Raw genomic sequence first — 27,701 nt, 5'->3', positions numbered from 1 at the left:
CTATTTTTTAGCATTTTTGAACTATATTTCCTACTCATTGTAAAAATAAATAAATAAATACTAAATGAGGTCCAAAAAACCTGAAACTTGGCAGGGAGTCATTTCATGGTCATAAAAGTATGCAATAAAAATTTCACAAGATTTTGCAAAAGTTGGTATATACGTTGTGCACGTATGGCCACATCTCCATTCTCTTGTGCAATGGAGCCGCAGTTCATCGTCCTCGACATCCTCTTGTGCAATGGCGACGCCTCCGGAAGGCCGCCGGCCAGCTCCTCGCACCTCTCCTCCACCAACGCCGCCTCCCGGAGCTTCCCCTCCCGCCACAGGCTCTTCACCAGCGGCGCCTTGGTGGTCGCGTCGGGCGCGACCCCGGCCGCGCGCATTTCGTCGAACACCCTGAGGCCCTCAGCAGCACGCTGTACATCTACCCGTCGGGCCGCAGCTCGCACTGCCGCACCACCGGAGCAGGTCTGCACCGCCGCCCTCCTTCACGGACACCACCGATGGCAGCAATCAGCGGCTCACCATGTCCGAGGTGCGCGAGCACGCGTCGCGGGAGTCAGCGTGGATCGTCGTCCACGGCCAAGTCTACGACTGCACTGAGTACCTCAAGGACCACCCGGGCGGCGCCGGCGGCGCCGACAGCATCCTCATCAACGCCGGCACCGACTGTACCGAGGAGTTTGACGCCATCCACTCCGATAAGGCCAAGGCGCTCCTCGACGCCTACTGCGTCGGCGAGCTCGTCGGCGCCACTGACACCTCCTCTGCGCACGGCGCGTCCAGCAGCCTCGCCCCTATCCGCGAGGACGGGGCCATCACCAGGGGCGCCCCGCCGGCGCCCGTGGCGCTGTCCAACCCGCGCGAGAAGGTCCCCTGCCGCCTCGTCGGCAACGAGGAGCTGTCCCGCGGCGCCCGCCTGTTCCGCTTCGCGCTGCCGTCGCTGGACCAGGTGCTCGGCCTCCCCGTGGGCAAGCACATCCTGGTGTGCGCGACCATCGACGGGAAGCTGCGCATGCGGGCGTACACGCCGACGAGCACCGTGGACGAGGCCGGCCACTTCGAGCTCCTCGTGAAGGTGTACTTCAAGCACGAGCTCCCGGAGCTCCCCAACGGCAGGCTCATGTCCTAGTACCTGGACTCGCTCCCGATCGGCTCCAACATCGATGTCAGGGCCCCCCTCGGCCACGTCGAGTACACCAGCCGCGGCAGCTTTGTTCCGGCAATCAACCGCGATGATCACTCTGCTCACAGGAGGAAGAACGCACACGAACACGCTGGGAAAACAGAGGATTTTGTGCGGCTCAAATCAGCTCCGCGTTTTCTCTGTTTATATAAGCAAAAGAACTCTGATTTACAGGCCACGATCTGCACGATCAGGCACAACGCACAACCCGCCATGATCTCCACCTGCTGCGCCATCCCACAGGTCAATCATGGCGTGAAGTTCGGGACTCCACTCGCCCGGCTGAAGCGCGCACGGCGAGAGGTGGACGCGCTCTGCTTCAACTGAAAACAGAGCTCTCAACACTAAGACTGAAACTCTGAAAACGCACACTAACTCTGTAAACTAAAGCTAAGTCTGAACTCTGAAGCTGAACTGAAACCGTGCATGCGGACACCTGAATTAACCATCAAGCTTCACGGTCGACGGCGAGTCCCGTAAGGCGAGCCGCCTCACGATGGTCGCCGGCGGGAGCGGGATCACACCGCTGTACCAGGTGATCCAGGCGGTGCTGCGCGACCAGCCGGAGGACCGGACGGAGATGCACCTTGTCTACGCCAACCGGACGGAGGACGACATCCTCCTGCGTGGCGAGCTCGATCGGTGGGCGGCGGAGCACCCGGACAGGCTCAAGGTGTGGTACGTGGTCAGCCGGGTGAAGCGGCCGGACAACGGGTGGAAGTACGGCGTCGGGTTCGTCACGGAGGCCGTCCTGCGGGAGCACCTGCCAGAGGGCGGCGACGACGACACGCGGCGAGAACAGGGGAGGTGGCGCGGCGGGAGGGCCGGGCTGGCGCGATGGCCGGGACGGCGCGCCCGGAGGGGTGACGCGGGGAGGGGAGCGGCGAGAGGCAAGAGCAGGGCGGCGCGGCCGGAGGGGTGACGCCGGGAGGGGAGCGGCGAGAGGCGAGAGCAGGGCGGCTCGGCCGGAGGGGTGGCGCCGGGAGGCGAGCGGCGAGAGGGGAGAGCAGGGCGGCGCGGTCAGAGGGGCGGCGCGGGGGAGGGGAGCAGCGAGAGGCGAGAGCAGGGCGGCGCTGCCGGAGGGGCGGCGCGGGGAGGGGAGCGGCGACAGGCGAGGGCAGGGCGGCGCGGCCGGAGGAGCGGCGTGGGGAGGGTTGCGCGGCCTGGGCTGCACGGCGAGAGCACGGCGGCGCGGGGAGGGGAGCGGCGAGAACAGGGGAGGCTGGTTTGATTTGGAACGCGGATTGGGAAAGTGGCTCCTGTTGGCTAGGCCCCACCTGTAAGACACGGCAGGATAGACAGAGACGGCGTGGAAGGGTATTTCCGATGGGAGTTCGCGCGGTGAGGGGTAAAACTGAGCACGTCTGTGAACTTAAGGGTAGAACTGAGCAAGAGAACTCAACTAAGGGTACGGTTGTAAAAATCCTTTTTTTAATGGGTATTTGCTCACTCAAATTTAGTAGTTCTACTGGAGTTGCTCTTATACTTCAGCCCGTTTATATACCTTTTCCGGATCCGAACTACACAACAAATTGTGCAGATTGTACGGATAAAGTTATTGTTTCTTAAAAGTAGGGATATAGTTGCATAAATAATTAAATATTAGACAACCAATTGTGCAAATAGCACAATATGGTATACACAGCAATATGCTCCTCGACAAATATCTGATTATCAAAATCAAGCACTGATGACTGCATCACCCTTGTTGGCGAGCAGCACTTGGTCGATAACCCTGTTCAGGTTGGCCTCTGCGGGCCCACCTGGCAGCGTCGCCTTCACGGCCTTCTGCTTCCACTCCAACGAGAGCCGGCGCATCTCCAGCCCCTTCTCCCCGTCCATGGCCTCCCGTATGATGTCCGCCAGCTCGTCGCGCCGCACCTCGCCGCCGATCTCCATCCCGACGCTCCACTCGGTGCGCTTGTACCGGCAGTTGGTCTGCTGCTCCGCGGAGACGGGCCAGCTCAGCATGGGCACCCCCGCGCAGAGGCTCTCCAGCGTGGAGTTCCACCCGGAGTGCGTCAGGAACACCCCCACCGCCTCGTGCTGCAGCACCGCCTCCTGCGGGCACCACGTCGTCAGCAGCGCGCGGCCCTCGACGGCAGCCGCAAACTCCGGCGGCAGCACGGCGGAGTCGCTCCTCACGAGGTCCGGCCGGATGTTCCACACGAACGAGTAGCCGCTTTCGGCCAGCCCCCACGCGAACTCCAGTAGCTGCGCGCTCGTCATCACGGTGATGCTGCCGTAGTTCACGTACACCACGGACCGCGGCGCGCGGCCGGCGAGCCACTCCATGAGGCCGGCCTGCTCCTTCCAAAGGCTCGAACCGAGGCCGGCCAGGGGGCTGTCCGCCGGGATGACGTGGCGCTCGAGGAGGAGGAGCGGGCCGACGGCGTGCACCGGCGGGAGGATGGCGCGCATGGCGTCCAGCGTGGCGCCCTCGAGGTCCTCGAAGGTGTTGATGATGACTGCGTCCGGCAGCGACAGCCGCTCGGCCTCGCGCATTTTGAAGTTGAGCATGATGTCGCCGCGGTCCGTGGTGCGGATGAAGCTGGGGAAGTCGCGCAGCTGCACGCCGTCGCACAGGCCGCGCGCGCCGGCCACCACGGCGGCGAGGTGCCCGCCGGCGACGTCCGCGTGGTCCGCCTCGTCCTTGAACGGAACGAGACCCCGGTCGATGAACTGGCGATAGTTGAGGCAGCCCATGAAGCCGCAGGCGCTCGCGGTCCAGAACGCTGCCACCGGCACGCCGATCTCCCAGGCGGCGTCGTATCCGAACGACAGGACGCTGTCGGCCACAAGGCAGGTCACGGGGGGCGTCCCGGAGCTCGGATCGTTGAGGTCGGCGAGGAGGGCCAGGAGATGGGGAGGCATGCGGTCATGGTAGAGTAGCAGAGTGACGGGGTATACTGGGTCGCGTCGGCGTCCGACGGCGGGAGGCCGTCGGGGATGGTGGCGAAGCGGAACCCGGGCAGTGGCACGCCGTCGAGCGCGTCCGGACCGCGCGCGCGGAGCAGGCGGTGGTGGTTGAACTCGGTGTTGACGAAGGTGATGTGGAAGCCCCGCTCCTGGAGCAGCTTGGCCAGCTGCAGCATCGGCGGGACATGGCCCTGCGCCGGGTACGGCAGGCATACGGCATGCGCGGCTGCCTCTTCTCCGGCGTAACGGAACCCATGCTCGACTGAGCTACTAGCCGGTTCTACACTTCTACTGCTACTAGTGCCTGGATGATCAGTCGTTCAATGGAAGGGGCCTATTTATTGCACTCTTCCTTGTAGTGAGCCGGCCGATCGAAAAGCAATCCAGGTCACCAGGTGGGCATGGGGTGCTTCCTATGTGTCGTCTACTTCCTCTTCCAAAAAAACAAATCATTATACTTTTATCTTAAGTGAAACTTTTTAAGTTTAATCAATTCTATTGCGACAAAAATCACCATTTATATGACATAAAATAGATATATTTTAGTATGAGAATAGATTCGTAGATGAATCTAATTTTAATTGTTTAATAACAATGTGCTATTCTATACCAACGTGTGGCTATGTTTCACTAATTTACTAAACGAATTTTCAATAATAACTACCGCAAATAATTATTGAATGTCTTTTATTGAATGTGATTCGGTAATACGGCAATTCGGTTTAGTAGTTTTTGATGATGAGTTTGGTTAATCATTTAAATGCTTGGTGTGTAGAATAAGAGTTAGGGTGTAGAATATGTCGGGGACCACGATTAGGGACACCCTAATCGGGGTACTAAGATCACCATAAAAACACAAACACATATTAGTCAACTGAGCCCACGAAGGCCTACGGCCTCATTCCAATCTGGAAGAAAGGAAAGGACTCAAAGAAGCCCAGCATGCGGCCCATCCGCACCCCCTTGGACTCGCGGGGTGATCTCCGTCTCGCTCGAGGGCTCCCATCGAGACCTTTGACCGTGCCCCGCGTCTCCGCCTCGCTCGAGGGTAGTGAACCTACCCTCGAGGAGGCAAATCATCTATGCCTCGCTCGAGGGTAGCGAACCTACCCTCGAGCAGAGCGAATCATCTCCGCCTCGCTTGAGGCCACCCCTCGACGTAAAGGACAATCGGCCCTTCCGCTCACCCGCCCGTCGTACGGAGTCATTAAATGCCAACCACTACTCACAGCGCCCAGGACAGACGGCGTTAGGTCGCCAATCCCCACAGTTGCTGTGACCGGAGTCCCGTCCGCCAACTCTGGTCACTGCTCCGCCATCCCGGACGCTGTGGCGGCACTGTGGGAACCTGCGACGCGGGACGAGACGTGCTCGGCACAGTTCCCGTTACTATTCTGCCAACTCCTGCTGTCCGGACCCACCCCCTGCTCGGGAAGGGGTCCGGTGTTGCCACGAGTCCCCCAAGGGGGGATGCTCAGTTCTAGCAGCCGGAGGCCCGGACCTCCCTCCTCGAGGGGTCCGGGACCTCCACGTGCCTCCCGGACCCCTTAGTGCACGCGCTAGCACTCCGCCAGGGGGGTCCGGGACCGCCACGTGCCCCACTACCGCTGGCGCACATGTGTATGCAAGACCCTAGCCTGCAGGGCCCACGGAACGCCACCATGCCACATCTGGAAGACGGTACACCCTACAGCGACGACCACGCCGCCTGCTGGGGCTGGCAGGACGCTGGCGCGATCTCCGCAAGACCAAGGACGACTGCCACGCCCGACGCCACGCCCCATAGTGTACTTTCCACAGTGCTCGACCACTGCACCCCTGCGATTCGGGGGAAATACAACGACTTCCACGATCCCCTGCGCATGTATACCGTCCCGCCTTGTGTCTATAAAAGAAGGAGATGGACTCTTTCTCTAGCACACTGAGCGCCCGATATTGGCACTCGCCTCAATCAACTCTTTCTCTAGCAGAGACTTGGGAGCCTCCCTCCCTCTCTCGCCTCGCCTGTACTCTCCTACTACAGGCACCCCCGGTGCAAGATAATACAGTGCCCTCGCACATCCCCTTGCTGGACGTACGGCCCCGCGGCCGGAACCAGGATAAACCCGTGCGTTACTGCGTTGCCTCTTGCATCAACATCTGGGACGAGGAAACACACAGCATTACTAGTTGGGTCCGGATCGCCGGGTCAGGACGCCGACAGAATAAGACTGCCATATTTAACCTAAGATGTAAAATGCTAATAATTTTTTATATAAATTTAGCTTAGGACAAATCTAGGATGACGTGTTTTTCAAACTGTGTGGGTATACTTGTAGCTGGATATCGGCCTATACGCAGTCAAATGGCCCAACCCATCCAAGCAGTGACGTCTTGAACTTCTTTCTGCTCATACACGTGCCTTCTTCCCTTTTTCTTTCTTTCTGATAAGGACATTCAAAGAATGGTTACCCTCAAATTTAGTCTGGAGAATTCGCCCATACACGTACGTGCATGTGAGCAAACGATATTCGTGCGTGTAAGTAGCATCTGAAGGCAAAACAAACGAGACTATCGCAAGGAGAATAGGAGATGGATGATTTTTACCCAAACTTTCCAAGTATCCAGGAGGTGGCAGTCAAGTCACCGATTTGGACGATACAGGACATGGAAAACATTCTGTGGAATAGAGCCAACAATAATAATTGCCTAACGAGAAAGACACTAGGCCCATTTTCTCTACGGCGAGTTTTGCACACGTATATTGACAGCGACCAATCAAAACCAAGGATGAGATAAAGAACATCTCCAGCAGTTTGCCATATTTTATTTGATATATCTTATGTTTTGCCAACTTCTAAAAAAATATGCCAAGTAAAAAAAAAGCTTATCTCCAACAGTTTGGCATAATTCACTTGCCAAACCCAGATCTAACTTACATCAGGAACCCTGAGAGAGAAACAAAATTATATTTATGCCCTTCCACCTCTTGAAAACTTAAATCAGAAATCCTTCTCTGTTATTTATTTCTTTTTTCACCCTCCCACCTGACTAGAAACCACGATGCCAACCGCGCGCCACGCGCGTATATTTGCGCACTGGAGGTTGGTTTTTCCCAAGTTGCCAAAAATTGCCAAGTCTTTTGTCAAACTGTTCGAGTATTTTTAACATTTTTGCCAAAAAATCAAAGATGACAACTCGATTTGCCAAACTGCTGGAGATGCTCTAAGACATTCTGATTTTGTTAGAAAAAAAAGGATTAGACATTCCGAAGGGGAAAAATCTTTAAACAACGAAACAAATGGGCGTGCATCTCTATCAACAGGGCCATCAAAGAGCAGTGAATAAAGACCAGAAATTAAAATCAGCTCCGCCCCTTTTGTCCTTGCCAGTAAAACTTAAACATTGCAGATGTCATAAAGATACACGTGCGCGCACGCACACTACAGAAACACATAGTGCCAAGAGAATCTGAGGACCGCAGGTTCGGTCACACACTTCTTCTTATTGTAACGAGACAAACTAGTTGAAGTCACGAATCGTGCGTATCATCTGGGACGGTGACACTGGAACATTAATAGAAAAAAAAGATATACAGACAAATTTGTAGTTGTTACAAAGTAATAGCAGTAGCGGAACTAGTTCAGAAATATACAGGGTGACACAAGAAGATACAACAACAAAGCCAAATTTGTAGTTGTTACAAAGTAATAGCAGTAGCCGGTGAATTACCACAAAGCAAACCCGCTTTCACATATCCCTGGAGTTTCATGTTCAGGAGCGGATTTTTCCCTTAATCTTTTTTTTTAAAGATCGGAGATTTCATTCATTGATGAGGAGGAGCATTACAATCAGACACAAGGTAGCCCTGCACGCATGACGGGGCTTGGTGCCACACGCCCATCACACACACACTAGACACCTGTTTGGCCAGCACATGCGCTACCAAGTTGCACTCTCTACTAGCATAACACAAAGAGAAGCCAACTAGATAATTACACAGTTCCTGAATCTCCCTAAGGATCGAAGTAACTGACGATCGCTGTTCATCTATCAGTGATCACAATCTCACAAGATCCTGACAATCTGTTTCGAGCACCACTTTTGTGGCTCCATAATTCTTTGCAAGAATCAAGCCATCCCTACATGCTAGCGCCTCCATAGTTAGCGCGTCCATACAAGAATCGTACCATCTTGCCGATCCTCTCCTGAAACAACCAAGGTGATCTCGAAGAACAGCACCTGTTGCTCCCTTTCCATCCGAGTAGAAGGGGCCATCAGAATTACATTTGATCCATCCTTCATTAGGTGGCTTCCATCTAGGCAACACTTTCGGTACTTTCTCTTTTTGTGGCTGCCATAGATCATATGCCGTATCACGCACCCCCAAAACAACTTGCCAAATCGGCATCCCAGCTTCTCCATGGCGATTCCTGTTCCTGAACATCCAAAGTGACCACATCCCACAAATTATCACTGATCTATCTTTCCTTGGGCATATGTTGTCGTGCAACAGATCGGAGCCAGGGTATCTTCACTCCCGTAAGCTTTTTGTCTCTTCCCAGGAGATCCTTGCCATGGTACATTCTAATAGAACATGCCTTGCTGATTCTTCCACTACCCCACAGGTTTCACAATGAACAGTAGGTTCAATGTGTCTACGATGCAGTTCCTTCCTTGCTGGCAGGTAGTCATGTAGAACCCGCCACCAAAACACCTTATCTTTCGGTGGTACATCAAGCTTCCAAACTAGTTTCCAATGATCTTCCTCCGAAGCTCCAGGTTCATCCTGATTACCTTCACTTTGCTCACGCACGTCTTCCTGCAGCCGGTAGTTACCGTGCCTTCCTTTCTCTCATGCCCAAAAATCCTCCCCTCCAGCACATAATGGCATTCGAAGGATTGCATTTGCGCTGACAGGAAAAAAGATATCCCTAATAAGTCCTTCGTTCCAGGCTCCACTGTCAGTTATAAGGTCAGAGACCATCTCAACAGCTTGCCCTTCTGCCGGGGTTAAAGGGTACCCAACAAAGTGTCCTGGCAACCATCTATCATACCAAATTCTTGCCGTCACTCCATTGCAAACTCTTTTAATCAGACCTTTTCTCAAGACATCTCTTCCTGCTAGGATGGCACGCCATGTGTGGCTTGCACGTCTTCTTCGAGAGCAGGACGCAAAGTCCCCATCATGGAAATAATGCCCCGTGAGAACTTTGGGGCACAAGCTTTCTGGTCTTGTCATCAGTCTCCATCCTTGCTTACCAAGCATCGCAAGATTAAACATCTTGAGATCTCAAAAACCCATACCTCCCTTAGCTTTTGACCTTGCCAACCTGTCCCATTTTTGCCAGTGTATATGTCGATTGTCTGCGGAACTACCCCACCAGTAGTTGGTGATGACCGATCGCATTTTCTTACATATTTCCCCTGGCAACAGAAAACAACTCATTGAATAAGTAGGGACTGCCTGAGCAACTAATTTTAGAAGCACCTCTCGCCCAGCACAGCTTGCTTCTCGACCACTCCAAGTGCCAATTAAGCTTCTTATTCTTGCTGGTATATATTCAAATGCGTCGGTCGATGACCAACCTACCGCTGTAGGCAGACCAAGATACCTCTTTGCACTAGTAGAAATAGTAGCATCCATGATGTTTTTGCGTATGACGTTTTGAATTTCGTCATTGAACAGATCCCATCTATGACGAAAATTCCAGGTTCGTCATAGGTCCTCGTCTACATCCCTCGAACAACGCTCAACCATGACGAAAGTAAAAACGCGTCATGTGAAAATAGGAATTTCGTCATCGTTCATCGCCGAAACCTTCAGCCCCTACGAAACTATGATGAAAATACAGCGCGCGTCACAAAACAACATTTCATATCATCATAAAAAAGGTGCGCCAATTAACTCCTCGTCCCTACGATCAGCGCGATTCGTCATAGAACCAGACCGGCTGCCACGTTGCTGGCTGACTGGTCTAGTTTGTGTAGCTGGCAGCCACGTGTAGGAGTGCAGGGTAGCAGGCCGACGTGGTTTACATGTGTAACCGGGGTTGTGACAATCCAAGTTTTAGGTGTCAAAAATAAAATTTTTGTGTTGATTTAAAAATTTAAACCATGATTTCCAGAGCAAGGGTATTTTTGTTATTTTGGAAAAATACAAAGTCCTTTTTACAAAATAGTTTTGCAAAAGGCAAAATTTTAAAATTTATGAGGAATTAAAATACATATTTTGTTTTTCACTTTTTGCCCTCATAAAAAGATGTATTTATACTTAAAACTACCCTTGCAATTTTAAAAATAAAGTTGTGTTCTTTTGCATTTAAAAAGAATTGGCGGATTTCAAAATATTTCAAAATCCTTTGATCTAGTGAACTTTTGCACAACATGAAAGTTGTAGATCTTGAAAAGTTACACAACTTTCATGTTGAACACTTTTTCATTTGAGCCCTAGATCAACGAGAAATTTTGTTTTACAGTTAGACCCCTGAGTTTTTGCAAAATCATAAAACCACCCTTCCTATTCATCTTCTTCCTCTCCTCTCTGCTGAAATAGAGTGCCGCCCCGCCGTTGATTTGCCGCCGCCGCCGCCGGTTTTCCCCGTCCCCAGGCTGGCCCGCCGCCTCCACGCGTCAATTGCCCCACCCCGCCGCCACTTCTTCTCTCCCGCTGGCGTCCCGCGCGCACGCCACGCCGCTGTGCCATGCTACACCGCCAGCCGCCCCCTGGAAATGCTGCCCCGCCGCTGGGAACTGCCCACCGCCTCGGCGAGCCTTTTTCTCTTCCCTGCAGTGCTCATCCTTCCCTTCCACGGCCTATAAATAGCCCTGGCCGAACTATCCCTGCCACACGACCCAAGCAAGGCCGTCAGCCTCCATTAGCGCCGCCGCTCGCCGGCACATGTAGAGCCGCTTCTCCTCTCTTCTTCTATCCAAAACAAGTAGCCCGCTAGCATCGCCTTGTCCCAGTGGAGCTTGCCAGCCCAACTACCCCCTCCAAGCCTCGCCGGAGCGCCGCCGCCACGGCAGAGCGCCGCCGCGACCCGCTTGTCCCAGTCGCGCCTCCACCACAGGTCGCTTCCCGCCCAACCAAAGCTACCAATCGGTGCGCCTTGTTCTCCTCCCCCTTTTCCCCCACTCCCCCCTCCTCGCCAGCCAGCCAATTCGCTGGAATTTGGCCGGTCAGGAGCTCCCCACGGCCAACCATGGCTAGGGACCCGATTGCTTGAAGTTAAAACTTTCTAGGGTCTTCTTTGCAAAAAGTCCAAAATCCTTTTTTTTGTTTTTCTTGTGGACTTTGAAAAATCCTAGAAATTCGTAGGAAAATCAAAAAAATGCCAAATTAATTTTGTTGTGTTCCTCTCAACTAGATCTACAACTTTGCTTACTAAAGTTTGTATGAAACTTTATATTGTGTGCTCTAGTTTAATTGTTTGCAAATGAGTAATTTATTTATATATTTTTAACCATAGCTTTATTATGCTTGATTTTTGAAACATGTAATCTATGTGCTATGTATGTTCTTGTATAAAATTTGTGCACCAAATGCCTGATTTTTACTTGTTATTTCATGTGTTTGTTTATTTCTAACATATGCAACTGTTTATTTTATTAAAGCATGTTTTTATTAATTTCTTAGGGCCATATTTTTACCATGGAATCTATTGATCACAAGTAGTTTATGATAATTTTTGGGAGAATTTTTGCACTATCTATCTTGAGTTTTTGATTTATTCTTGAGTTCTAGAGTTAATTCATACATCCTAGTGTTGTTTTTGTCAGAATAAGCTCCAGGTTTTAGATTGATTCATATACATGATCTTTTCTTTTGGACTTTGAGTTGATGTTTGATGTTTGAACCCTAGTTGTTGAATTCTTTTGAATTCAAATCCTAAATTTGAATTCAATTCACCCCATGTTTCTGAATAGAATTACCCTTTCTTTCTTTTGAATTCAAACCATGTTCCTTAACTAGTGTTGTTATTTTATGGAGTTCCTTGTGTTTACTTTTACTCTATAAATGATTGCCAAGTAAAGTAATACTTTTAAGCTTGATCTTAAATGTTTACTTTATTGGTTAATAACTTTTTAGTGAAGGAAAGCTGTACTTAAGCACTTCACTAATTTCGAGTACTGCATTGCATATAGAAACAATATCGCTAGTCGACGGAATATACGAACTCATCCAGGAACCAGACGAGGATATTTCCAAAGCCCAAGTCAACTTTACGGAAGATAACAAAGACCTGAACATGAATCCAAAGTCCAAGAGTGAACTGCATGAAGTCCAACCAACATTACGGAATTAACTGAAGTCTCGAATCCAGATTCGGAAGAATCAAAACCTACTGACTTTATAGACTCTACTAAAGGCAAGCCTCGGTGCATAATCCCAGTATTTTAAATTATGCAATTTATTTACTTGTGCATTTAAGTTATTGGAGTTGAATGAAAACCTTAGATGCATATTTCTAGGTACCTATTGTTTGAACACTAGAAACAGAGTTCGACTAGATGCTTTGCTAATAGGACCGGTAAAAGTCGAGCGATTGCCTGTCACTCGCGAGCTTTATAGGAGTTGATTGTTTACTTTCTGCAATCACTATAAGGACCATGGATGGATTGGGTTACTAGTTTCAACTAGTTTCATGGTGGTAATCCGTCTGTGTTGATAAACTTGATAAGGCCGCAGTGTGTGGTAGTGTTGATTAAGCGTTTGAAAGTACTAGCCACATGCCGTAAATATGGTACGCGGCAAGCCTAGTAACCAATCGGCCCGGCAAGTGGACTTTACCCCTCTCTCTTAGGGATAGGATGAATAAAATGGATAGAATGGATGATATGGAATCTGTAGCGCTACAACTACGACTATGAAGGACGAGGAGTGGTGCGCTATAGTCGGGGAGAGTGGTCCTGATCCACAACCCGGAATGAAAGGCAAACAGTTGCTTTGGAGTGACTCAACAGTGCTCCAAGTGTGTGTGTTAGGTTTACCTTGCAAGGATTAAAATTCGGTTCGAATTGTTCCACCTCTCATGGATAATGAGACTGCTTAATCTCTTTGCCACATAGAGTAAGAAGTGAAACAAAGGTGATACTTCAATCTTGTTGAATGCAAATATATCTTCTACTATGTTTGTGTAGATATGTGCTTATCTAGACAGGTTAATCCAACTAGAATCTGAAAGCTAAAATTTTGAAAGTAAGGACCTACTCTTTATTGCTTTTCAGCAAAATAAAACCCAGAGCCTTCACAAGCCTTGCATGTCTAGTTAAAGGGATGTTATATACCCTTAGATGGGTCAGTCTTGCTGAGTATTAGTATACTCAGTCTTGCTTTTAACATTGTTTTCAGGTAACTTTTGGAATGCTTGGTGAGATTGATGTCATGTATGGGCTTCGTCATGATGTCATATATCGTCGCTAGATATCATTTTCTTTCTGCTGTTTATAAACTCTGAAGCACTTATCTACATTCAAATCTCTGAGGTATCCTATCTGAATCCTCAAACTCAGTTTATAATAACATTTACTATGGAAGTTGATATAAAATTTTGGTTATTGTAATCTTTGGGCTCATCTTCGAGTGAGGTATGTTGTTTCGATCCGAAATACAGTGGTGTTATCGGAATTTTACCCGACAGACTGTCAAATTACTCCGTTCGAAGTGCGTGTTAACAATTTTAGCTATAATATATGATGGTTAGCGCATTTGGACCGGATTAATTTAGGCGGTTCTGCCACAAGGGTCCAGCTCGATCCGGCCCAGGAAGAGAAACAGGCCCGCATTGGAAACAAAAGGTGGGAAAAAAATCTGCTGCTGCGCGGGTTCGAACATGGGCCACCAGCAGTTTGGAGATCGCTAAAAACCTCTGCGCTAGACATTTGCCACATCCCGCGCGATGGTTCATTTTCCCGCACGCCTCGCATGAACTTGCCGGTGACCGCATCCCTTCTCCGTCAATTTCACCGTGGTTATAAATACAAATCCTGAAAAAATCGGGAAAAACAATCTATACCTTCTCATCTGCTCTAGTCCCTATCATCCTCTAGTCTCTCAATCCCCAAGGCTGCTCAATCTCAATCTCCCATGGGTAGGAAGAACAAGCGCCCAGCAGATGGAGCTCTAGAAGGCAATCTGCCGCTCCGTGCCCGCCTTCTCCGGCAAGGGTAAGAAGATCTTAATCCTGCGTGGTCTCATGTAAATGTTCGTACCACTAATTCTGTTCTGTTCATATAGGACCATCTGTATGGCCAGCTTGGCCTGCAGGGGTGCTCGCGGCGCCAAATCCGCAGCCGCAGCAAGTTCCTCTGGCGGCTTGTTGACGGTCTTTAGCGCCCCAATTTATATACCGCATGCGCACGGAATCGTGTAGCTTTTCCCTTAGAGTATTCCCCCAAGGTTTATCAATCCGTGGATCGACAAAGAACTACCCAAGGTTTTCCATCTAATCTAACGGATCTATCCTAACATGAAGCATGAATTGCACATATATACTAACCTTTAATAGATATGAGTGTTGTGTAAAGGTTGATCTCATCCATGAACATAGGCGTAACCATAGCAAAACCAAAGACATGGCTAGGCCTATTGTCATCTAGTTGTAGTTCAAGCTAACGAGCAAATAAATCATGCATCTCAATCAATGGCATCTTTAAACCCAAAATCTCCAATCCGATCCTTCAATACCCCATCTACTAAAAGCAACGCCCTGTCACGACGCCCCCCTTTGGACGAAAGCACCCTGAAGCAAGTCGAACCCCCTTTGGTAGTTCCGCCATGAACCTCTAGCCACCATGACTACAAGATCATGCTAAGCGATCTATCTCGATAATAGATCTAGGATGAAGCAAACCCAAAGAAAAGAACGAAATCGAAAGAGAGAACATGGTCGCTAAAAGATTCGGAAGACATGATTATCATTACTCACATAATAGATTCGTTTGGATCGCCACCACCGAGTACATACCATTGACGACTCCAACTAGCAAATGAACTCCACCATGGCACAACCACGCAGGGAGGCCATGGCGGCTAGGGGGCGGCCTAAGCCATCTCCTAGACAACTTCGAAGACTTGCGGCGGCCGTCGTCTCCCTCCGGTCTTGGCCCTAGGTTTTCGTCGAGTTCTGGGTGGATGGATGCCGCGAGTTGAATAAGGTGCGAGCTATTTATAAGCCGAGGAAGCCACTGGTCGAAGGGGAGGCCGAACCGCCTCAGAAACGGGCTAGGCCGGCCGGCTCATGGGCCTAGGCCGGCCGCCCTACCCTCTTTCGGGCCCGCCTCAGTCTCATCTTTCGCGTGTAGACTCCTCGCATCTTCTAGAGTTTATGTCATTCACGATTGCACCCCTTTGGACATCATTATCTTGGAGATATCTTCGAGGAAAGGATAGGATAGGGAATCCTTCCTTAAATCTTCATTTGCTTTGCTTAATCCCGAAGTATCTTGATCTTATCTTCGTGGGCTTGGTCCTTTGGGCTCTCTTGGAGGACGGATGTGCATGAATGGGCTTCGAATCAACATGGGCTTTGGTCCTTCCTTTGGGCTTTGGCCTTCGTCTTTCTCCGTGTTAGCGCTCGATCACAGGCCTCGTCATTTCATGCTCCAAAATAGGCCAAAAACCTGCAAAAACAAAGTTCCTCCAAAATATATGTGCAAGTGTGAAAATGACCAATAATTAGGCCGGGGTTAGGACGGTTAGTGATTTTGATATTAAATTCATGCCATTATCAAGGATAAACATGGGATAAAAGGGGTACTTAAGGAGCGCCAACATTCCCCCCATGCTTAAACCTTGCTCGTCCTCGAGTAAGTCCAGGAGCTTTGCTTATAAAGAAATCAGCATTGCCCCTCAATGTTCTCTCTGCACTTAGTCATACAAAACAAGACATATTGCTCTCTCAAGTTTTTAGCATTTAAGTTCATGTTGTGACCGGCTACTTTTTCATTATGGAAGATAGACTAGCAATTAAAGAACAAGCCACAATAATAAATAAATGCCATGCTCTCAAACTTAAGCGAACTTCAAACCTTTACCTTGTTTCATCGTGAAGAGTTTTCAAAAGAATGCATATCAAACATAAGTGAGGTTCTCTTGCAAAAGATCATGGAAACACTCATCTCATCAAGTCGCTCAAACCTACATTAGATTGTCTTCAACCTATTCTACTCATATATAAAAGTGGAAGGCTTATGTGGAGCTTGGTAGGTAAAAATAATCCTTGCAAAATATTATACTTGAAATATTATCAAACTAAGAGAGAGATCTAATGGAATTACCGAGACTAGTCAAAAGAGCCATTGGAAAATAATGTTGGAGAGGGAGAAAGATGAAACACACACATTTAGATAGGTGGACATGTGCAAGTGGCAAATGGATGATCCCGAGACACAAATGAAGTTCTCGTTATCGGATTGCACATGGTTGGAAGATTTGAGTATGGAATAGTTCTTCAAAGTAACTTGAAAAATTAATGAAGCCAAGAAGAGCTAAGGAACATTTTATTCTTCTTTTTTTTTTCTTTCATTTTTCTTTTCTTTTCTCTTTTTTTTTTCATTTTTCTATTTTTTTCTTTCTTTCTTTTTTCTTTCTTTTTGCTCCTTAGAACTTTTGATAACATAGAATACTTACCCAGCCATCCCCCCATGCTTGAACGAATGCTCGTCCTCGAGTATGAATAGTGGGAGAACCAACTAGCTAGGGTAAGTATCTCAAATTCACCTTCTTCTTCGTAGAACCTCTTGAATCTCCGGGGAGCCTTGTCTCCCAAAACTTTTCTTTATATGGTGCCCTTGATTCTTTTGATTCCGTCGAAATGATAATCCATGCTCAAATTGGGTTGTGGTCAAGGAGGTAATCACAAAAAGATATTTTTGGTTTAGGGTGGATATCCAGCGAGGTTTGCAAAATTCCCGAAGTAGAAACTCACAATGAATGGATAAATAGGCTAGTAGAAAGAAGGTTACACAAAAAAAACGGAATGACCAGCTTCTTAGTCTCATACCAAAGAAATCAATCTTAATCCAACTCATCAAAATATAAGTTTGCAATCTAAATGTTTCATCATGAAAGAATATGTATGTATAGGCTTTGGTAGGTAGAACTTTGCAAGAGATTCACAAATGTAGGTAGCATAGGAATTAAGTTTTCAAACAACACAAGGTGTAAGGTCATCGGTAGACTTAAATCAAAGAGCAACATAGAATATGTGGGTCTAGAATTTAGTCATTTAACCTCCACAAATAAAAGAGCCGGTATTTAATCATTTTAATTCCATTTAATTGAGAGCAAATGGTCAAGTCATATACAACATAGCGTAGGTAAAACAAAACAGCAACTTTCATCATTTTTCCATAAGCATAAGGCATTGCCAAAATGTATCAATGTGGTGAGCACAAAGTGATGGTGATCCTACACTTATTGAAAACAAAAACAAAACTAGGTTGTCCTCCTAGAAGCCATGTGACAGGTTGAGAGATATATACAAAGGTTGCATCTATGGTTGAAGGCATATATGTACAATCATTTAGAAAAAGAGAGAGTTGAGGAAGAATTACCGTCCTTCTCGATGCTCGTAATGAAGTGTAGCACGGCCTCCCCCATACTTAAGCATTGTTCTAAGCATGGAAGAAGAATCATGAGCATCTTGTGGCAACTGTGATTATCTTACTCCATGAGATCTTTCTTTCTTGTCCACGAAATCCTCCCCCATGCTTAGCATGATGCTAGGCGTGGAAGGAGAAGATGGACCATCTTGCAATTCTTGAAGTCCTTCCCTCATGTGTATGAATATCATCTTCAATGTATCTTCACCTTTGTTGCCTCAATTTTCCTTCAACTTCTTCTTGTACAAAGTCATGGTCCCAATCATTGCTTCACGTCGTCGTCGCCTCCTTCAATTCCTCGTTGTCCCATTGCTGCCTCATCTTCATGAATTTTTATTTTAATTTCCAGAACAGAATGTGTACTGAAACATTACTCCATTGCAAAGTGCACGTATTTTCCTTTCCAATGAGTCCTCATTCGCCGAAAATTGATTCCGAACAAGAGAGTTATGTCCATTTGTCCCAGCCCTGCAATCTGTCCCGAATTTCAGAATGCGCAACGTCCAATGTTCTTGCCATATCTCCTTGTACGGGTCTTCAAATTCATTGATCTTGGATGCATTGGAACAGAAATTTCATAGAGCTTCTGAATATCAACTTTTTCTTCCTTGTACGTCTCTGTCCATGTGCAAAATTTGATGAAAACAGCGGGGCTTGCTCTCGAACTTTGGAGATGTTGACGAATTTGATTTCTTCTTTGATCACGAATTCATGGGAACGCTTTGTCATGCCTGCAAAACAATCGAGTGCACACACTACCCCCGAAGTAACGGTCGGGAGTAGAGACAAATGCCAACAAACCAAGCATCCCTAGACTCAACTTGTGGCATGAACAATGGAATGGATGCAAAGTGCAAATGCAAAGTTAGCAAAAACAAGTGTTAGCAAGGTTGAAAAGACCTTTCGATGTTGTTCCGCAACTAGCTTATTTAAAAACAATTGCTAAGAGTGACAAAAAACCTTCGCGACACTTCATAAGAAGTGAGGCTTTTGTCAATGAAAAGGTTATTTATCGAAAAGGACCAAGCAACCGAGTTAACAAGGTTTTAGAAGTAGGTTTATGGGTTTCCTATATTTTTTGGTTTAAAATTTTTTTTGAAGAGAGAGTGTTGGGTATAGAAATTCTATCTAAGGTGGTTTTTTAAAAAAACTAGAGAGAAACAAAAGTTAGATTTTTTTTTGAAAGAAAAACATAACCTATGGTTTTTAGGATTGCTCTATGAGTGGTTTTCCTAAGGGTTTTAGGATCTCAAAAGCGAGGCTAGTCATTGTTTTTAGAAAAGGTTCTTTTTATGCAATGTGCAATGCAATGCAAGGGTGAGACGAACAACATGGTATGCAATGCAATACGGGTTGGGTGAACAAAATGATATGACATGATGAGGTGGTCTAAAACAAAACAAAAAGTTAGCCTAAGTTAACTAGCCACAAGTTTAGAATCAAAGGGTGGTGCAATGCTTCATAAATCTCTCTAAAAAGACACAAAGAAAAAGACTCAAAACACTAATAGGCACACAAAAAGGTCTACAAGTTTCCCAAGATCAAATAACAAAGTGCTCCCTCAATAACATTTAGAATGAACAACATGAAGTTGTGGTTTTTGTTAGAGCAATGGTACAATGTTACTTGATATTCCGATTAAAGAGTGCAATGTAGACAGTCATATTAATATATATATAAAATAAAAGATCGGGTTGCCTCCCGCAAAGCCCTTCATTTAAAGTCATAGAGCTCGACTTTCTTACCTTCAAATTAATGCGAAGCCATGGTCCTTCATGCAAGAGGTGAAGGTGTTCCATGCAGCTCTTATTCCACTTCCCATGTTGGACATGATCAATCACGCTTAATGGAAAACTTGCCCAATCGTCTCTCACATCATCGTCACCTCCTTCTTTATTGTCCTTCGTCGCTATCTTTCTTTTCACGGATTTTTCTCTCTGTCCAGATTGGGAGTTGCACCAAACAATTGATCCAATTCAAGGTGCACGAAATCTTCTTTCCAACAAGTCTTCATTTGCCCAAAACGCATTCCAATTGTGGGAGTTATGCCCCTTTTTCCCCGTCACAGCAATCTGCCCCGTGCTGATTTCAGCACGTGCATCTCCGATGTTTGAGACATAGCTCCTCCCGTGGGTCTTCAATTGTATCGATCATGGATGCATTGAACCGAGGACTTGATGGAGATCCTGAATATTCAACTTTCTTGCATTGTAAATCTCTGGACTTGTGCACAAAATTGATGAGGCTTAGCGACGTCCGTTCTTGAAACTTGAAGATGTTGATGATGGTGTTCAAAATTTTGGGCACGGTTTCCCTCCTCATTATTTGAGTTTCATGTCCTGCATGGTTAGTGAAATTCGGGGCCTCTCCCAACATGTGCTCTTTTAGGGTCATGAGCTTGACCAAGCGCAAAGCAAGATCGAAATTTGCAATTATTTGTAGACATATGCAACATAGTCACATCCTCAATTAAATTTCATCAACAAGGCATGGTGTAATTAAATGCAGCATGTGTTTCTTGCATAGCGCGGAGCTCATTATTAGGCAGAGGTTCTTTAAGCATGAAATCAACATTCTCAAGAAACTCTAGCCTATCATCATGAAAAGAACAAGGCATAGAATTTAAACTTTCATTCCGACTATCGGTTCGAGCATGAGATTTTTAAAGATTATCAACAAAACCAATAGAAGCTTGAGAATTCAAGGTATACCTTAGCCTCAGAGCTTTTTCATACTCATTGGAGTCATGGTGCTTTGTGCGAGATGTCATCTTGATGCACTCTTCGTGGTCCGTCGTGGTTTGCTTCTCACGTCTCCATGTGTTGAATGTTGCGCTCTTGTAATCCGTCGTGGTTTGTTTGCAACATCTTCGTTTGTCGAAGGTCGACCGCTTGTGCCTTCATTTGCCAATGTCATTGGGGTTCTTCCTCTGCTCCAAGCCTCTGAATTTTATCATGTACGCTTGATGAAAGCATCGCCCAAGCTCCCCTTCATTGTTGTCATCGTCATCTTCTCTATCTTGTTCTCATTGCATTGCTCATGCCTCTTCTTCATGGAATCTCTCCTGTATACTCAACAGAACATATACCAAAATATAGCTCTATTGAAAAGTTTATGAAATTACCTTTTCAACAAGTGGTCATTCGCTTTAAACGGAGTCCAAACGAGGGAGTTTTGCCCGTTTCACTTTTGGCGCTGCGTGCTGTCCAGAAATTTTCAGAGTGCACACCCTTCAATGTTTTGGCCATAACCACTTGTAGAAATCTCCGATTGACTTGGTTCTTGATTCGTTGGAACGGGAACTTCGTGGAGCTTTTGAATATCCAAAAATATGCTGCTATTTGCTTCTGAGGTCGAGCTGGACATTGATGAGAATAATATCTTCTTGTGAATTCATCCGCAGATGTCAATGATCTCGATCATGTGGTCTTTGGAGCGTAGTGTTGTGCGTCCCTAGGATTCAAGGTCATCACCATTGATTACCAGTAAATATCACGGCTTCAATGATGTGTTTTCTCCATTGTTCTTGCTCTACCCAAGGTGTCGGGATTGGAAGATGCTCCTGTGCTTCGTGTTGATGATCCGAACGGTTTCCTTCCTTGATAGCATCACTCGATTAGAAATATATCGAGCATCCCACTGGAGAAGATAGGCAGTGTTGTGGTTCTTCTAATCTTGTTGCCTCCAGCTTTGGTCAACTTCAAATCATCATCTTTTGCGTACACAGCCTTCAAATCATCCTTTGACATCGTCATCACCTTCTTCGTCGGTTGCTACTGCCTCTGTCCTTGTTGAATTCCCCTTCATCCAGTGCATAACATGTACCAAACTTCTACTCCATTGCAAGGCGCATCAAATTATCTTTCCAACAAGTGGTCATTCGCCCCAATCGGACTCCGGATAAAGGAGTTATGCTTGTTTTATTACGGCGCTGCAATCTGTCCAGAGGGATTCCAGAACGCGCAACGTTGAAAGATTTTACCATAACTCTTCACACCGATCTCCAAAGTTGGCGGTTCTTGATCTGTTGGAAAGAAGACTTTATGGAGATTCAAAATAATCTATTATTTGCTCATGGTACTTCTCTTATCTTGGATGAAAAACTCATCACAACAGTAATACTTCATAGATGATGATGATCGCACAATTTTCTTCGCGGGCATGCTTCATACCTATTGCTTGAACAAACAATTCTTCCCAAAAACATTAGTATTTAAAATTAATTGACATGGTGGCGTACCTTATTTATCATCTTTTGCTTTGGGGAGTGGGGACTCGATAGTGGATGCTGGGCCACTAACAAAAGTTAGCACCTACCACAAAAGAGCGAATCTTGATGTTGTTGCCGTCATGTTGATGTGGACGTTGTCGATGTTCCATGTCGAGGCTCCTTGATCATCTTGTTGCCTATTGTTGAAATTTGTTGAAGTGGATTATGGATTTTTCGAAGTCCAAGTTTGGTGTCTAGCTTTTTCCACCTGCTTTCAAGGACACAAACAAGAAAACAAGGGTATATGCAATAATAAAAATTAGGGTTAGTCCAAAAAACTAGATAGATCGCCCTAGGGTTCGAGTTGCCGATTCTCCGGCAACGGCGCCAGAAAAGCTTGTTGACGCTCCTTAGCGCCCCAATTTATATACCGTAAGCGCACGGGATCGTGTAGCTTTTCCCTTAGAGTATTCCACCAAGGTTTATCAATCCGTGGATCGACAAAGAACTACCCAAGGTTTTCCATCTAATCTAACGGATCTATCCTAACATGAAGCATGAATTGCACATATAGAGTAACCTTTAATAGATATGAGTGTTGTGTAAAGGTTGATCTCATCCATGAACATAGGCGTAACCATAGCAAAACCAAAGACATGGCTAGGCCTATTGTCATCTAGTTGTAGTTCAAGCTAACAAGCAAAAAAATCATACATCTCAATCAATGGCATCTTTAAACCCAAAATCTCCAATCCAATCCTTCGATACCCCATCTACTTAAAGCAACGCCCTGTCACGACACCGCCCTTTGGACGAAAGTACCTTAAAGCAAGTCGAACCCCCTTTGGTAGTTCCGCCATGAACCTCTAGCCACCATGACTACAAGATCATGCTAAGCGATCTGTCTTGATAATAGATCTAGGATGAAGCAAACCCAAAGAAAAGAACGAAATCGAAAGAGAGAACATGGTCGCTAAAAGATTCGAAAGACATGATTATCATTACTCACATAATAGATTCGTTTGGATCGCCACCACCGAGTACATACCATTGACGACTCCAACTAGCTCATGAACTCCATCATTGCACAACCACGCAGGGAGGCCATGGCGGCTAGGGGCGGCCTAAGCCATCTCCTAGACAACTTCAAAGACTTGCGGCGGCCGTCGTCTCCCTCCGGTCTTGGCCCTAGGTTTTCGTCGAGTTCTGGGTGGATGGATGCCGCGAGTTGAATAAGGTGCGAGCTATTTATAAGCCGAGGAAGCCACCGGTCGAAGGGGAGGCCGAACCGCCTCGGAAACAGGCTAGGCTGGCCGGCTCATGGGCCTAGGTCGGCCAGCCTACCCTCTTTCGGGCCCGCCTCGGTCTCATCTTTCGCGTGTAGACTCCTCGCATCTTCTAGAGTTTATGTCCTTCACGATTGCACCCCTTTGGACGTCGTTATCTTGGAGATATCTTCGAGGAAAGGATAGGATAGGGAATCCTTCCTTAAATCTTCATTTGCTTTGCTTAATCCCGAAGTATCTTGATCTCATCTTCGTGGGCTTGGTCCTTTGGGCTCTGTTGGAGGACGGATGTGCATGAATGGGCTTCGAATCAACATGGGTTTTGGTCCTTTCTTTGGGCTTTGGCCTTCGTCTTTCTCCGTGTTAGCGCTCGATCACAGGCCTCATCATTTCATGCTCCAAAATAGGCCAAAAACCTGCAAAAACGAAGTTCCTCCAAAATATATGTGCAAGTGTGAAAATGACTAATAATTAGTCCGGGGTTGGGACAGTTAGTGATTTTGATATTAAATTCATGCCATTATCAAGGATAAACAAGGGATAAAAGGGGTACTTAAGGAGCGCCAACACGGCTCCGGTGACTCCTACGATGGAGATGATGCTTGGTGCTACCTCCATTGGTGGAAGGGGACACACGACCTCTACTCCGAGGCAACTCGTGAGATTGTGCGTCTCCAGCTCTGTTTGGAGGTCACCCAGGCCGCCCTGATCGCCGCCGAGGGTGAGGCCTCCACTGCTCGGGCGATGCTGTCTGCTGTCGATGGCAGAGTTGTAGGTACGGATCTTCTCTTTGAGCATAATTGATTCTCCATGAAGATTATTTGTTCCCACTAATAAATATCTCTTTTTTTTTCTACATGGAAATTATAGCCCTGGAGGCACAAATTCAGGCCCTCCACCAAGCAGCGAACGGCGTCGCCACCATGGTGAACGCCAGAGGCGACCTGCTGGTGGACCGCCTGCAGGACATCCCCAACCGCGCCAGGCAGATTGCCACCCCCGATGTCTGGCAGGGGGCTGCAACTGCTCTCGCTGTGGTGCAAACCTGTACCGGGCACAATCTTCTCCTTTTGGAGCCTGTATTCCCTAAAGGAGAAGGGCGAGTACGCTTCGACGATCTCGTTGTGCAATTTGATGTAACCGCTAACGCAATCGCCAATGAAGTCAGCACCGATAGTGTTGTAACCAAGGTCTTCCTTGGTGAAGATTAGATTGTACCTGAAACATAATGAATGAACAATCCATCTTTTGCTTTTCATGAATGACAACCCAGGGTTTTTTTCCCGACCGGAACTGGTCCGGAAACCATGGTTACCGGTGTAACCGGTCCGGACCGGTTCCGGTACCGGCCAGTTTGAAACCGACCAAATTCAAAACTTCAAATTTGAATTAAAAAAATGAAAAATTCCCAAAAACATTCCTAAAAATACTTCAAGTTGCGATGAATCTAATGGTGTCTAATTTTTTCAAATATTCATTCATTTAGTATACTTTGCGGGCAATTGAAGTTAAACCAAAAAAGAAAAAGAAAAAATGTGCCGGCCCATTAAGGCCCACTTTGGCCCGATGCGCCAGCGACCAATATACCCCTCCGCCCCTCCAGAACCCTCACTCCCTCCCACTCCCGTGACTCCTCAGCCACATCTCGCTTCGCTCCGCCGCCCCCACGCCCGCGACCGGCGCTCACCGCCGGCCAGCCGCCCGGAGCCCGCGGTTAGCCGGGCGGTTGCACCAGTTAGCCGGGTGGGTAGCGGATCTACCGCCCCCACCGGTCAACTGCACGCGCAGCCGGTTAGCCGGCCCGGAGCTCCGGTTAGCCGCCCCTTGGTGGCGGTAAGCCGCACGGTCGGAACAAGGTGTGAACACAATTATTTTTTACCCTATGAGTTGATTTAGAATATTAGATGATTTGTTTTAGGATTTAGGTAAGATTTAGGTGTATGACTTAGGTGTATTAAATGATTTTTTACACTATGACTTAGGATTTAGGTAGATTTGATTTGGGTGTATTTAGGATTTAGGTAGATTTGAATATTAAGGTGCATATATGATTTAGGTAAATTTTATTTAGGTGTGTATATGACTTAGCCACTTAGGTAGGTTTGATTTAGGTGTATATTTGATTTACGTAGATTTTATTTATGTGATTGATATGTTTTTGTTGTCCATTTATGCAGATGGACAATGTCAGGCAGAGATAAAGATGTTGTATGGGAATATGGTGAAAATCTTTATCTCAGATGGCGATGCAACTATTGTCATGCGCAGAAAGGAGGAGGTGGTGCGACTAGATTGAAACAACATTTGGCTGGGCGCAGGGCGGAGGTGGTCCATTGTAGGAATGTGCCACCAAATGTGTGGGAGTACTTTCAGCGTGATATTGAGAGGGCTAAGAAGGCAACTGCTAACCGGGCTCGAGAGAGGTTGAGACGGCAGAAGGCTGCAGCGGAGGGAAACAATCCTGGTGAAGAAGAAGATGAGGAGGCTCAGCTGCAGCATGCCATGGACCTATCGAGAGCGGAAGTAGAGTACCGACGGGGGGTGGAACAGAGAGGAGGTCCATATGAGCATGGAGGGGGTAGTGGTTCGACGAGAGGGAATCCTATGCAGAGGATGTTTCAAAGGGAAACTTCACAGAGGGAGACTCCTGCGGTGGAGGACTATAACTTGGCATCCGGTGGGAGAAGAGGAATGACACAACCAAGGATTGATACAGGCTCTTGGACGCAGAAGGGTAGGAATGCAACGGAAGCTATTGGTAAAGCTTGGTCAAAGTTTTTTCATATTGCGGGAGTACCTGGAAGACAGGCTGGCAATCCATACTTTGTCAGCGCGGTCAGGGAGACACAGAAGTGGGGTAAGTTTTCTTTCATTGGAATGACACCTATGAGCTTACATTCCTGTATCTCATGATTTCCATATGGTTGCGGGTGAAGGTGTCGCATCACCCACTGGACGGGATATTGATGGCAAGTACATTGATCAGAACGAGCAAGACTTGAAGACGAGGTACGTAAAGTTTCAGAAAGACTGACCTTTATTTGGTGACACGTTGATGTGTGATTCATGGACTGGCCCGACGAGGATGAGTGTCATCAACTTTTTGATATATTGGAATGGGGTCATGTGGTTCCACAAGTCTATTGATGCGAGTGGAAGAACTCAAGATGCCACATATTTACTCAAGGTAGCCCCTAAATATGTTCCATTGACATTGAGTATGTTTTGAAGGTTACTAAAGATTCTGCCTATTTTGACAGGAGATTCAAAAGGTGGTGGAGGAGATTGGACCGGAGCATGTCGTGCATATAGTCACCGACAACGGCTCGAACTACAAGAAAGCATGCAAGGCACTAGGAGAGGTGTATGAACACATTGCTTGGACACCTTGTCTAGCACACACCATCAATTTGATGTTGAATGATATAGCTCAAAGGCCTGAACATGCTAGTGTAACACCCCTGTGTTAATCCTAGCGCTAATCACATGTTTAATCGCTAACTATGGTTAAGTAATGTCATTAGCTTCCTAATGACCGTTGTTATTACTTAAACCTCACAGGAATTTGAGCACGTTTTTCTCCCTAATTCAAGCTCCAAATCAACTTTCACCCAAAACAAAAGTTGTAGATCTTCTCTTCCTCTACAACTTCTATTTTGGCCAAATTTCAAGTTCTTATATGAAATTTTGAGTTCGGGAAGGTCAAAATCGGGTCAGAAATCGGTCAAAATGTTCAGTATTCCCCTGTTCGGCACTGTGCTCGTACGCGACGCCCATGCCGCGACCGGCACACCGCCGGTGACCTCCACGCGTCGGCCGTCGGCGAACCTCCCCCGTCGCGCTCACATGCTCGTCCTTATCCCGTGCGCGCGTCCCTATCCATTCCCGTCCCCTTCTCCTTCTTCCAGCTCGGGCCGAGCTCGTCGAGCTGAGCAGAACCGCCGCCAGCGCTTGCGCCGGCCGAACCTCACCGTCCCACCCCAATTCCTCGCGCCCCGACCTCCCTAGCCTTGCCCCGCAACTCCTCTACCCATCCCCGAGCTCGATTGAGCCCTACGCCGGCCGGATCGAGCTCCAGACCGCCGGCTGCCATTGACGTTCTTCACCGAAGCTCCGCCCTCCCATTGACGAACCACCTCCGGCCCTTCTCCGCTCGATTGGACGATGTGGTGAGCTTCCCCGTGGTCCACTCTACCTCCCTGACCCTTTCCCCGTTTGATTCCCACACCGCCACCACCGGGAACATGCCGCACCACCATCGGCCCGCCCTGCTCCCACCGCCGCACGCGCCGGCACCGCCCGGATGCGCTGGTGCTCGCCCCGCCCCGCAGCCCCGCCACCTGGCCCTACGGGCCGGTGTGGCCGCGCCACCACCGAGCGCCGCCGCTCCTGCCCAGCCCCGCGGCTCCGTCCTTGTGCTGCCCCTGCACGGGCCGAGGCCGCGCCGACCTCCCTGCACGCGGGCCGCCGCTGCCCTGCCCGTGCTGCCCTGCTGGCCGGCCGGCCCCAT

At 47.8% G+C, this 27,701-nt stretch overlaps 2 pseudogenes; one reads left to right on the top strand and one right to left on the bottom strand.

The window, feature by feature from the left end:
• The first annotated feature begins 201 nt into the window (after positions 1–201).
• Positions 202–2,111, top strand: LOC120640007 (annotated as a pseudogene).
• Positions 2,112–2,769: 658 nt separating this feature from the next.
• On the bottom strand, positions 2,770–27,701 carry LOC120640006 (annotated as a pseudogene).

Source organism: Panicum virgatum, chromosome 7K (genome assembly GCF_016808335.1).
Source record: "Panicum virgatum strain AP13 chromosome 7K, P.virgatum_v5, whole genome shotgun sequence".
Lineage (NCBI taxonomy): Eukaryota > Viridiplantae > Streptophyta > Magnoliopsida > Poales > Poaceae > Panicum > Panicum virgatum.
Note: the sequence above shows the minus strand (reverse complement) of the source record. Positions and strands in the feature narration are given on the sequence as shown.